The sequence below is a fragment of the Microtus ochrogaster genome, linkage group LG4 (genome assembly GCF_000317375.1).
Source record: "Microtus ochrogaster isolate Prairie Vole_2 linkage group LG4, MicOch1.0, whole genome shotgun sequence".
Lineage (NCBI taxonomy): Eukaryota > Metazoa > Chordata > Mammalia > Rodentia > Cricetidae > Microtus > Microtus ochrogaster.
This window is the reverse complement of record NC_022030.1, coordinates 38818453-38832084: the sequence shown is the minus strand read 5'-3', so window position 1 is coordinate 38832084 and position 13632 is coordinate 38818453. Positions and strand designations below refer to the sequence as shown.

At 38.7% G+C, this 13632-nt stretch overlaps 1 protein-coding gene across 1 annotated transcript in view; it reads right to left on the bottom strand.

Annotated features, from left to right (window-relative positions):
* Ikzf2 (IKAROS family zinc finger 2) overlaps positions 1–13632 on the bottom strand; it is a 142671-nt gene that overhangs the window by 50119 nt on the left and 78920 nt on the right. The window lies entirely within an intron of this gene.

Here is a 13632-nt window from a genome sequence, read left to right as displayed (position 1 = left end):
GGAGGAGGAGGAGGAGGAGGAGGAGGAGAAAGGTCACAGAGTAGGAGGAATCTAACCCCAGCCAAGTGCTTGAGGAACTAGCTTAGGTCCCTAGCATGACCTTCTCAACAAGAAAGGGAGAAACATACTAAAATACCTGATGCTGCTGCTGCTTCCACTGTGTTTAACCCTTATTGGAGGTTGGTGATTAAAAATAAAATAAAACCCATTTGCTTCATAAGAAACTTGCATTAGCAAGGCAGTATATTCATAAAAAGAAGTCAAGAAGGAGCTTGTGCCTAAGAACAGTAAAAATTCCACTAATATAATTTACTCACACAATGAATTTACTGATGAAATACTGCAAAGGTTAAGGAGAATTTCCTTTGGACATTTTGGATAAATTGGATATTTTATTATATATCCATAACTCAAATTTCACCCAAGCATCCATTTCTGCAAGATGGGAGACTCTGCAACCTCTGGTAATTAATTCCTTCAAGAAATATGAAATAATTAATTTTTAAATGAGTAAATTTTTATATGCATGATGGAATATATAAAGCTAATTTTGAATTGTCAGAATTAAGAGGATAAACTTTACTTTCCATAAGAGGGAATTTGGTTTTGAAAAATACTGTCACTAAATTTTAGTTCAAAAGCTGTAGAAATACAATAGCAACCAAAACAGGAAGTGTAATTATCAAAATATTATGATCATATAAACTTTATACAAATTAAAACTTTATTACTAGTGTGACTGGATTCTACTAAGACACACGCAGATTAGTTAAGCTTTCTGGATGGATAACAATACATGGGGCTTGTGATTTGTTTCATTCACTTGCAATCATGTATAGATTAATCTTGCAGAACATAGATAAGTTTTCCAGATTGTTTTGTCAAATGGTTGTGTGTGAATGTCAGAGAACAACTCTGAGCTTAGTATCAGACACCTTTTCAAACAGGTTCTGTTTTTTTCTGAGACAGGGTCTCTCACTAGCCTGGAGACTTACCAAATACACTGGCTAGCTGACCAGCAAGTCTCAGGGATCCACCTATATTTGCTTCTTATCCTTGGAATTACACCCCAGGATACCACATCTGGTTTTTGACATAAATTCTGTACATTGAACTCAGGTTCTCATTCTTATATGACAAGCTCATTACTACCTCCCCAGCACTAAATTTAACACAAAACAATTCAGTGGAAGCAAATACTAAGGGAGTTCAAGTAATGTTGGCTTCATATGAAGAAGAAAAGGAGACTAGAATGTCATTCTTCCCAAATTAAAGCAGTTATCATGTGTGAGTCTATTTTTAGATACTCAGTTTCTGCTGTGTAAGAATTCAACCGGGCACTTAAGGGATTTTAAAACTCAGAAACAATTTCTCTCAGTTACATGAAATGGTGTTAAACACACTAATTGATTCAATACTTCTATCTAATCATCTGCTGAAGCTGAATCTATACCAATATAACTTTCTTTTAAACATTAGAAAAAGACACACTAAACTTGATTAAATCTATGTTTCTACTCCAACAGCTGGTTCAATAAAGTGTTAGTGAACCAAAATAACTTCAAAATTATGAAAATGACAATTATTTACCAAACCTACCAATAGGCCAAAGGAAACAGAAATGATCATAGCCAGAGTTATCTTAACGTCTATGCGATCATTTTTAACTATTCAGTAATTTCAAAGGATATGAAAACTTCAATCCTGTTGAGTGTGAGTAAATGATGGATAAATCTTGCGAAGCAGCTTCCTCACAAAATCTTTCAAGTATTCGTTTTATGAAAGGTTGGACAAGTCCAGACACTGGTGTCACCAACAGCAGCTGAGCAGTTTGTGGGCAGCACTCTGAGACTGTTCTTCACAACACCCTGAAATGTTCCCCACGTGTGTGTGTGTGTGTGTGTGTGTGTGTGTGTGTGTGTGTGTGTGTGTACACATGCGTGTCTGTGCGTTTGTGTGGGGGCTTCCAACCTGAGTGCACTCTTCTCAGTTGCTTTCTACCTTAATTTTGAGGCAGGGTCTCTCACCGAGTCTGAAGTTCACCCTTTGGCTCTGCTGGCTGGCTCGCTAAAGAGCTCCATTGATCCACCTGTTTTCATGTCCCCCACCCCACCCCAGCACTGGGGTTGCAGATATGTGTCCCCAGCCCTGACTTCTGCTGGAGATCCACATGTGGGTCCTTAGGACAATGTGTCAGGCACTAAAGAAGCAATGTCATCTCCCCGGACTTCTCCATCCAAATAAGTACAACACTAAGGCCAAATCTGTTGTTACCATTTTCAGGAAAGTGTTCAGGCCGCAAAGTTTGCTTTTAGCAAAACTCATGTTAGCCTGACACTATGGCGATTTCATTAATGTATAAGCTTTAATTTTACAATGCCTAACATTACAGTCACCAAAGGAAATATAGTGTAAATTCAGAGATGCAACAGGGCTATCCTTACATGATCTTACACACTCTAGCCACTTACCAAATATTTTGCTAAACTGTTGCTGCTCACTTAGGCATTTGACTCTACTTCTTAAGTTACTAAAAATTTATAAAAATTAATCACATCTGAGAAACTTATAGAGGTAAGTTTAAAGCACAAAACACCATCAATATCACTGTAGGACAAGATACAGTTACCAGGCTACTAAGAGGTTTAATAGTACTAACCACTAAGGTATATTTTCAGCTTCACATTATAGATGAAGATACGGGTGAAATGTCATGTTTGGGTTGTACAGCTATTCAGAATCGGCTAACAATGGGACCCAGCACTCACTGAGTACTGAACTCTTACGATATTGCAGGACAGTGACTTGTAATTAGTGAATAGCAAAAGAAATGCCAATTCATTAGGAAATGGTGACTAAGCCCAGTGTGCACATATATAACTCCACGTCTAATATGGGGATTAGTTTCATTAGGAAATGGTGACTAAGCCCAGTGTGCACATATATAATTGCACGTCTAATATGGGGATCAGTTTGCCAGTTTGGAGTAAGGAAAAGAAGGTGTGAGAGTCTGTGTGAAATAAAAGAGCTGCTCGCACTGCCAAATTTTCTGAGCATGGGCTTCATCTCATGTAAGAGCAACTGACTTTGAACTGGTATTTGGCAATCATGTGTTTAACATAACTATGGGAGGCTCACAAAACAAATTACATTGGGAAATAATTTTAATAAGAGGAGAACAAAATTCTTAGCCTAACTTGTGTACGAAGGAAAATCATTACTATACAATCCAGTCCAGTGGGCACGCTCCCAAAGAGAAGCTCAGTACAGGATCACCAGAGGCCACTAAGGACATGGAACCAGGTCAAAAGGCAGCAAGGAATGGAGCAGGGGTGTCTAGTATGGAGCAGTTCCAACAGAGGGAAGATCCAGTCCCTGGATCTTTGGCAGCTCAGCATAGTCTCTGAAGTGACAAGAAAAGCAATGCTGTCCATACTCTGGGGTCCCTGCTTGGGGGAGTCATACACATGAAGATCAAGGCCGGAAGGTCCTCCAAAGGTCTGCAGCACGCAAAGATTCCACACTCGGCCCGTGCAATGTAGCCGGTCAATGATAAATGAGAGCCAGGACAGGCTCCAAAGCCACAGAGAAACCCTGTCTCGAAAAACCAAAAAAAAAAAAATCGGAGAGCCCATGAAACTTATCAAGTAGTGACCAAGAGAAAACCCATGATTATGGGACAGTAACCTGGAGAGCTGTCATGCAAATCTTAGTACTTCTAAGTCTATTTTCGTTTTCCACAGCCTTCATGCCTGGCTTCTGGTTCTACGGAGAGAACACTCTATGCAGCCATACAGAACATCTACATTAAAAGGAGAAAAACCCTCACAAAACAACATATGAGGTAGTGGAAAGGTAGATTGGAATACCTGTCTAAACTACTAGTGTGTGAATGCCATGTCACCTACTAGTCAGTTCCCCCAGTTTCTACTGTATGTATACAGCGGGATAATATTCTCTACATAAAACCACAAGACTGTGGCACACGGTCAATTAGAGCAATCAAACATTCTGAGCATGAGCTAGATCCTGGAGCTTAAGGCCACAGAACCTGTCTTGACTTTCTTGTGTAATAAGTATCAAGATATTACATTCTGAGTATTAGGCATAATAGTATATATAATACAGAAAGATATGTTACCTATTAAAAATTTTAAGCAAATCCATATCATAAATGTACACCACCAAATAAGATGAATATTTGGTGTATCGTTACTAAAGTAAAGGTAAGAAGGTCCCATGGTGACATTTAAGGCAATACTTATATACATATAACATACAAGTATCCCACTCTACACATATAATAGGGAATAGGGAGATTTGGTAGGTGACTTAACATTCATACAATACTTATAAGTCAGTATGCACTAAAGAACATAAATAATAAGCCAACAGCTAACATAATGCCAAACCGAAAAAAGAAGGCTCATTCTCAAAGATCTTGAATAAACCCCAAATGTCCACTTTCCCCTCATTATCCAGCTCAATACTAGAAGTGATAGCTAGAGCAATCTAACAACAGAAAGAAATAAAGATTATCCACTGGAAAGGAGGAAGCCAAGTTGTCAGCACTGCAGATGACATGGTATTTTATAGAGAGAAAAATCATAAGACTTCATAAAAAAATCTATTAGAAAATAAGTATAGCAAAGACGCAGAATACAAAATCAGCATACAAAAATCAATAGTATTGCAATACAGTAGGATCCAATTATGGGAAATAGAAATCAAGACAAGAATCCCATTCATAATTGGTACACAAATTGCCTATGAATAAACTTAACAAAAAGGAAAAGAATTTCTATGGCGAAAATTATAAATCATCACTTAAAGAAATTGTAGATCATGCACGCACAGATTGAGAAGAAGGCATGTGTTCACGGATGAGAAGAGTGGACACTTAAAATGTTCACCCTGCCCTAAGCTAACCACAGGTTCAACATAGCCCCTATGGAAAGCCAATGGCATCCCTCACAGACCAGTATAGGCTCTTTTTGTCATTTACAAAGGGAAGGAAGTGTTCTCTGCAAGTTTTAGCAAATATTGAGTCAAATTAAAGGTCTATATGTGGTCCCAAGATGCAAGGTTGGTCAATCAGAAATGTGTAGCCAATAAAGCACTTTGACTAGTGAGAGAGAAAAACAATAGTGATTAAAATTTACCAAGCAATTTTTATAAACATATCTGTGCCAAATACAGATTTTTTCAAAGTAACAGCATCATATTTATTAACTATGAACAGACCTTATTTCCTAATCTTAATGAATGAACACTTTCTATAAAATAGAATATATATGTACATATAGCGGATATCAGTGGTATCACGTGTTAATTTTCTGGAACAGAAATAAAGAACCTACACCATTGACAAGAGTTTCAAAATAAATAAATAAGTAAGCAAACAAGCAAAGAAATAAACAAACAATATTGCTACAAATGAATTTAGCCAAAGAGGCAAAAGATCTCCTCAAAGAAAATAAGAAATTAGAGCTGGCGAAAAGGCTCAAGGGAGTAAAGGTGCTTGCTACCAGGCCTGTGTACATGAGTCTGATTCCTGGACCTGGCAAGTCAGGCCGTGATCTCACCCATGCCAATGGCATGCATGTATGTGTATAAAAACTTGCTCACGTTCACAGATGATAAATAAATAATGTTTTAAAAAAACTGAAGAAGTCACAAAAACAAAGTCACAAAGGCACATTCTTGGTTCCTCCACGAATGTGGTTAGCAGGCACCTGAAGCAGGAGGGAGAGAAAGATAAGAAGTGTCTGCCGATGGGGGCAATGTTATGGATCAATAGGAACAGGAAGTTGTGGTGTATTCGTGGGGGGGAGTAATTATAGGTATGACAGGACACCACATACTTCAGGAAGGCTGAAGACAGTACTTTGAATGTTTTTACACAGTGAAGAAATTATAAATTCAAAGGAGATAGAAGATTCTAGCTGAACTTAAATATCACTCCATGTATGAGTATAGGAAACATTCATTACATTGTCCTACAGATATGTACTAGACTCAGTGGCATTGCAGGGCAATATCTGACATGCTCTCAGCTGAAATGTATGTATGTGTATATATATATAAAGTGGGATGCAGGTATATATATACATCCCACTTTATATATATACCTGCATCCCACTTTATATGTGAGTGGCTGTGTGCTATAGAACACAGAGACTCAGAACACCCTGACCATGAACTACTACAAAAGGCCAGTGCAAAGTATCAGGCACAAAGACCGAGAAATGCATCATCAGTGGAAAAGAACAAGGAACTTCTGAATTGGGGCCACTTTAAAGGTGCTTTCCTTCTATTCATCAACAGAGTTTTGATTACTCATGAGTTGTTTGTCTCCTGCAAACACCCATTTAGCCGGCATTCCGAGCTGGCAAGTGAAGGACATGGAACACTGAAGTAACGATATAGTTCTATGTCTGAAGGAAGCAGTTCTCATGTAGTTGAAGTTCAGCTGGTAAAGGTAAGTTAGCATGCTTACCAAATGTAAGAGAGTACTTTATTCCACTAGTAATGCTTCATAGTAGAGTAAAATCTATCTTTTTAAAACTTGTCATTTAGCACTGAAGCTTTGATCCTTGTCACCGGTAATGGCACAGGCTACCTTCTCAGAGGCCAAAACTCCTTACCTGAGAAATGGATGAAGTTAGTATGCCATACTACCCCACTGAAGAATAGGATTGTTGAGCGTCCCTCTACTCTGTAGAATTTATATTTCCAGAATATACCAGAGTATTTAAATTTTCATTATAAATAACAAGTTACAAAATTAGTAATTATAATGATCTTTTGGTATGACAATATGAATTTATCTACAAAAATACGTTCTTAGGTATAGTGTTTGGAGAAAGAATCAACTTTCAGTTTATATATATAAAACTTGTGGCCTAAACACAGTATTCTTAATTCCTTGTCTTACTGTGTTTCTGAAGGTCATGCTGAGAACAAAGGAAAGGCAGGCGCATGTGTGTATATGTATGGCATATACAGAGGGAACCTGGCTGGCACGGGTGTAGGGTGTTCTCTATTAAGCAATAAATGTTTGTGGCTTAAGCAGATGAGACTGCAGTGTGATTAGAATGTCACCCTCCTGGGTTTCTTTCGGTGGAATATTGGATGGCATCCAGAAAGGGAGAGGGGAGAAGCTAAGCAAACAGAACAAACTCAACTTAACCAAAGGGAAAAGTGGCACAACCTTCACTAAAAGCATAGCATTCTCAACTCAAATAGTTATGGACACTCTTGAATTTCTCCTTTCTTTTACTCTGTCTCAGTCAGGATGTGAGCCCTGCCATTATGTATGGCTCGAGGCTGTTTGTGAGCTTCCTCCCCCATCTGGGACTGAGGCAAATTGCAGGTTTCCAGGGAGGGGAATGCTTTTACAGCAGGGATCACCGCTTTAGTGCTTCGTGTGAACTGTGCCAAGTCCAGTGACACTACCTGCCTGGCTCCCCGTGACAACCTGGGCACTTGGTTTTGTATTTTTAGTTACTGAAAACATATAGGGGCATTTCAGAAGTCTGGTATTATTCTTTGCTTGAAAACCATAAACACGTGAACAACCATTAAAAGTCATCTTACTTCTTTTCCATCTACAAAATGAATGTAATTACTTCAAGGCACACACACACACACCTCAATCTACATTTTTGTTCCTCTCATCTTACAAAGTCCACAGTTCCCTTTCAGGTCCCTAGCAGGCTGCCTTTTCCAAAGGCTGCAGACACTGACTAAAAGCAGCTCTCATTCTGAGGAAGCTGTCAGCAATTACTGCAGTGAACTTTAAATCCTGCCTCTAACGACTGCGGCAGCCCAGAGATAATGACACAACTTCTCATTGCTTTCAAATGTCAAGCTGACCACTCAGAAATTTCGGCGAGGTTTCTCCAGGAAGGCCCCAAATGATGAGACGCTTTATGAGCCTTCTATTTCATCTCCCTTTTCATTACTGCACTGCCTAACACCTTCACAGTGTAGCAACACCTTCTGGGACACGCTGAGACCTAAACAAACCACGGAAACTGCCACCAGAACAAAGAGAACACCGTGTGCCTGGCACCAGAAACCTATCTTTCCCCTTGATCAGACACTATCTTTTAAATTATCTTCGTTTTTCTTTCATATTACCCCCTTCCTAAGTAGTTTAAACCTGTTGCATGCCTTTACCCAATGGCAAGGTAGCTTTCCTTTAATTGAACAGTAGAATATTAAAATACATATTGTATATATCTATTAGCACACACCACACACACCACCACCACCATCACCACTAGCAAAAACAACTGTTGTTTTTGTTATTCTTACTGACCTGGAACTTTCTATATAGGCTGGCTTTGGAGTCTGGGATTAAAAGTTTGTTCCACCATGCCTAGCAATAGATGACTACTTTCATTCATTCAGTATTAGATTTATTATCAAATGTTTGGCTCAACTTTTATAACCAGAGGGGGGGAAAAAACCTCTCCAAACTTTGATTTAACTTTTTAAAAAATTTATTCATTTATTTTTAAGTTTTTATGTACCTGAGTATTTGCGTCTCTCTCTCTCTCTCTCTCTCTCTCTCTCTCTCTCTCTCTCTCTCTCTCTCTCCCTCTCCCTCTCCCTCTCGTAGCACATCAGGCCAGGGGCCTATGGAGGCTGAGGGCCGATCCTTTAGAGTCAGAGTTGGAGGTGGTGTAGATCCTGGGAGCTGAAACCGGGTGTCTGTAAGAGCAGCAAGTGTTCTCAATTGCTGAGCCATTTTTCCAGACAGGAAACTAACTTTCCTAACTTCATGAGGCTTACAGGCCCAGATGAGATTAGAATTACAAAACTACAATATGAACAGGAATAGAAGAAAATTATAATTTAGTTTTTAAAAAAAAGCAAAAGAAAATAAAAGCCTATTTTTGACTATTTTCGAAATAGTATGAAAATGGGGTCAAGCCATCAAGAGATCAGACAGGGGTTAGATGGAATGCTGTAAACCAGCGACAAAGGCCTAGACGATGGAAAACAGCTTCTTTCTCCTTGTATTAAAATTCTTTCTACTATAAACTGGGTGTTGTTGGGACACAGCTATAATCCCAGCAGTGGGAGGCAAAGGCAGGAGGATCAAAGTTCAAGGTTATCTTCTGCTCCCCACCAAATCTGAGGTCAACCTGGGATATAGGAGATCACGCCTCAAGAACAAACAAATTGTTTTTACTATGTTTACGTCAAATGCACAGAGGATGTGCACAGGAGAGGCTGAATCTAGGGCCTTGCAGTCCGCACGCATTCAGGATGGTTGACCTTCTTGTCACCCCTTCCCCATAAAATTACAAATTAATAGGCAAGCCTAATGCATATTAACAAAATGTGATCCACTCTCCAGGCACTTGTTAGCGACCCCATGTGAGCAAAACAGGCCCAGGTATAATCTACCTGAAGACAGAGATGCCAAACAAGGAAGCTAGCTCCCTGGAAAGAACACAGTCCTGCCCGGAGAGTAAATGCCTCTGCAGGAAGAATCATCAAGTGCAATAGTAGGAAAATGATTCAGGAAAGTCTCAATAGCATTTCCGGAAACAAAGATTCAGGTCCTTTACGATTAAAACCAGCACCATGGGAGCCATAATGACTCATTCATTGCGAATCCTTTTAGAAAAACATCAGCTTTCAATGGAAGGGGTGAGTGAGCAGGATGGGAAAAAACTAATATCCTGCAAAGGCCCTTTCATGTGGGTGGGCTGTACCAACAGGCATGTTTAATGCTTAAGTCCACCTGTCTGGGAGATACTAATTTTAGTTTGGTAGAAATCAAGGACCAGAACAACATCACAAAGCTACATACCCATGTCTGCGAGCCAGTCAAACACCTGCATAAAGCATTTCATCGGTACGAAGGGAGCCAGCTGATGGAAATTTAACACTCATGAAGCACTGAAGGAACCATTCACACTGTACTAGAAACTAGATGAAAAATATTTATTAATAACTAATGGTGGAATATTGAAGAATAAATTTAGATGTGTAATGTGAAACATAGCTCCTTGCTAACATGCAATAGCACTGAATGTGATGTCATCAAACAATGCAAAACTCTGCAGAGACGGAAGCAAAAGCAGTGAGAAACTCTACAACTGTGCTTTTCACCTGGCTCCAGGGGGAAAAGTCATATTAGTCTCACCCAGAGATGGTGACGGTTCACAACAAATTTTCCAGACACTCTGCTATGCATCAAAAGCATTACAACAACAATGGTCTTGCCTTCATAATCTCTGTCAAATGGGGAGGAAGAGACCATCAGAATAAACGCCCAGACTGGGGAAGGGCTCAGAGGCATACACAAATCCCAGTAACTAAGGACTTTTAGGCCTACCACACCTCAGAATAACCTTCACATTATTCGTATTTTACAGATGATGGTTTTAGTTTTTACAGTATAAACAAGTGAGGCAGAATATTTCTAACAACTGGCAGTTCTCACTAATAATTCCTAGACTGTCTCCATCACAAATATAAACACAAGAATCTAATTTTTTTCCAACTAGGTAAGTAGTACCCCAATACAAACCTGGTGCTAGAAACCAGCACACACACACACACACACACACACACACACACACACACACACACACACACGGAAGTTAAAATAAAAACCTAAAATGAAAGCTCCTCAACCCATTATATTCACCATCATTAAATACAAGATTGTCATGACAAGTAATAGAACATTGGTCCAAAAGTAATAGCTTGGTTAAAATTTCTCCTCACTGATATTAGTCACAAGCTTTGCCGGTGCTGCCTATTATCCATCGTAATGAAATTCACCTGTCAGTTCCATTTTGAAATGGTGAATTCTTGTGCTGAATGACAAGAGTAAAATTAAAATCTCTTCTCTTTCCCAATCAAATCAACTAATGATGAAAAATAAGAAATAAGTAAGTCAGAAATCTCTGTCACTAATTGGTCAAGGAAAGATTCGTCTTCAGATCTCTTGGTGCTTGTCTTCCCCGGTGATCGTCCTGAGGGTTGCCAGTCAGCTATGTGTCTTCTAAATCACTGTGCACCGGGCAGTGCTCCGAGTACAACTAGCTAAGATCTGTGGTACTGTGAGACAGTAGAGAACAGTGTGGAGGACAGCCTGCGGTCCGTGGACACTACTGTCATTATCCTTCATTGGGTAGGGAACCTGTCTTACAGCTGAAATGTCACCACATACCTCATTCTAAAGTAGAGGAGGCAAAAGACAAGTCTCCAAGTCTTGTGTTTAATTATCAACTTCCTGAGCTCTCAGAGTAAGTCTGATGAGAAGGAACGTATTTATTTACTTCTGTTTCCTATGTGGGTTAAATTATCAAGCCTAGGTACGGGTTTTATATTTACTAGTATACTTATTTCAAACTTCTAAAGGAAAGTGTTTACATACACACACACACACACACACACACACACACACACACACACACACACACACACAAGAAAAACCCAAGTATGAAGCCGGTGGTGGTGTCACAGCTTTTGATCCCAGCACTTGGGAGGCAGACAAGTAGATCTCTGAGTTTGAGGCCAGCCTGGTCTACAAAGCAAGTTCCAGAACAGCCAGGATTGTTACACAGAGAAAACCTGTCTCAAAACAAAACAAAACAAAAAACAAAACCCTCAAGTATGAGCTGGAATACGAAATGAAAATTCAACTGAAATGGTATATGAACAGCAAGTTTCAGTTGTTGGAGCCTCAATTATACTCGGTTCTCTAATTGTTTACTCTTTAAACTTATACTACATCCTCAAATTATGCCTAATCAATTTCTCATCTTAAAAATTCACTTACTAAGGTATAATAAGTCAGAGAGTATTAATGCTGAATACTTACCATACAATAAAGCACAGTGTCATTCTGGGCACAAAATGGCAGGAAGTGTAAAGGAACAGATATAAACACTTAAAAATCTAGAATCTTCTAGTATAGAATCTTGACTGACAGAAGGGGAAAATGATAACTGTTTTTTATTGCTTAAGAAAGATCAAAATAAAAGTTAACAAAAGAAACCAATAGTCACTGTGGTACCGGAAACTAAGAAAAATCCAGGTAGAACGAACTATGTATAGGATATCCATCTATTTGTTGGTTATAGATAAAATTTGGTGAGTAAAAACAGGTTATATATTAGTATTGCAATTTGCTACTGAATTAATGGAAATAAACTAACTTCACTAATTACCCCTAACGATCTTTCTCTGGAAGGTAAACAGAAAACAAAGGGTCACTGATTTTTTCTTAAACATGACTGTGTCCTACGCTAGGACAGAAACAGTCACATGCTTAATGGGTAACAGATCGCACATCTGCTTGGAGGGTCTCCACACCGTAAGAAGAGCAGTAGAAACCAATGCAAGCCTTCCGGTCCCCGAAAAGGAATTGCAGAGCATGCAAACCAGGAAAGTGGAATAGCTAAAGGGACCCAAGAGGTCTAGTGGAATTTATCATTAACCTAAATAAAGGAAACTCAGAATCACATGAAAATTTTCTCCTAAAATCCACAGGTTGAGAAAAATGAATTTTAGTTTCATAATATGTGAGGTGTAGAAAATTGTACTATTTGATCTGGTCTCTATAATCATATTCCTGGAACCTCTGCATGAATTTTAATATTCTCACAAGCTTAGAAAGCTTCAAAATGCTTCATGATTTTGCTGAAAAAGTCCGGAGCCCCATCTAAAGATCATTTAAAGTGATAAGTGAACAAAATGGAAATATGTAAGAACAGAACTTTCCAGAACATAGCACCCATATTGGTTCATTATGTTTTGCTTTTTGGTGACAACTTAATATAAAATTAAATCAAAGAAAACAGACTGTCCTGGCATGTTTATAAGGACTATATATAAATACAAATATTCAGTATAGAATATTATTTTGTACCTAAGTTGAATGAACTCTTATTCTCAGATCTACCAGTATGCTACAGATACCAGTATATATACATGGAGAAAGTTCTATGATACTAGATAGAAGCCAATTCAAATTTCATTGAGAAACTCGATTTTGCTGTTATTTCAATATTTGCCACTGTGTGCTAGAGCTATTTCGATTAGGAAGAGAGCATCCCCTATATACTCTGCAAACCTTTCCTGAACAAGACTTTTAAGGAAATTTTGTTACATTTTTAAAATCTCATTAAATGTAAATACCCAGGGCCAGTGGCATGGCATAGTAGGTATAGACACTTGTCAGACAAGTCTAGGAACATGGGTTCAATCCACAGAGCCCACGTGAAGGGGAAAGGACTATTATCCTCTGATGGACACACAGACAGATACACAGCCACCCACATACACAAAGTCTTTAAAAATTTTTAAAGTAAACATTTAGATGAGGAGATAGGCCTGGATCTTAATGACAAAAATGCTTTTCTTAAAACTAACCTTCAGTGATTTCAGATTATACCACATATGTTCCAGAACATGCTAAAAAGGCAAGACATTCGACTGTTCCTTTGCTGCCAATAGCACTACATGGTGTAACCAACATAAATCTCAGGTAAATTAGAACAGTGAAGTCTCTTCTTCTTCTTCTTCTTCTTCTTCTTCTTCTTCTTCTTCTTCTTCTTCTTCTTCTTCTTCTTCTTCTTCTTCTTCTTCTTCTTC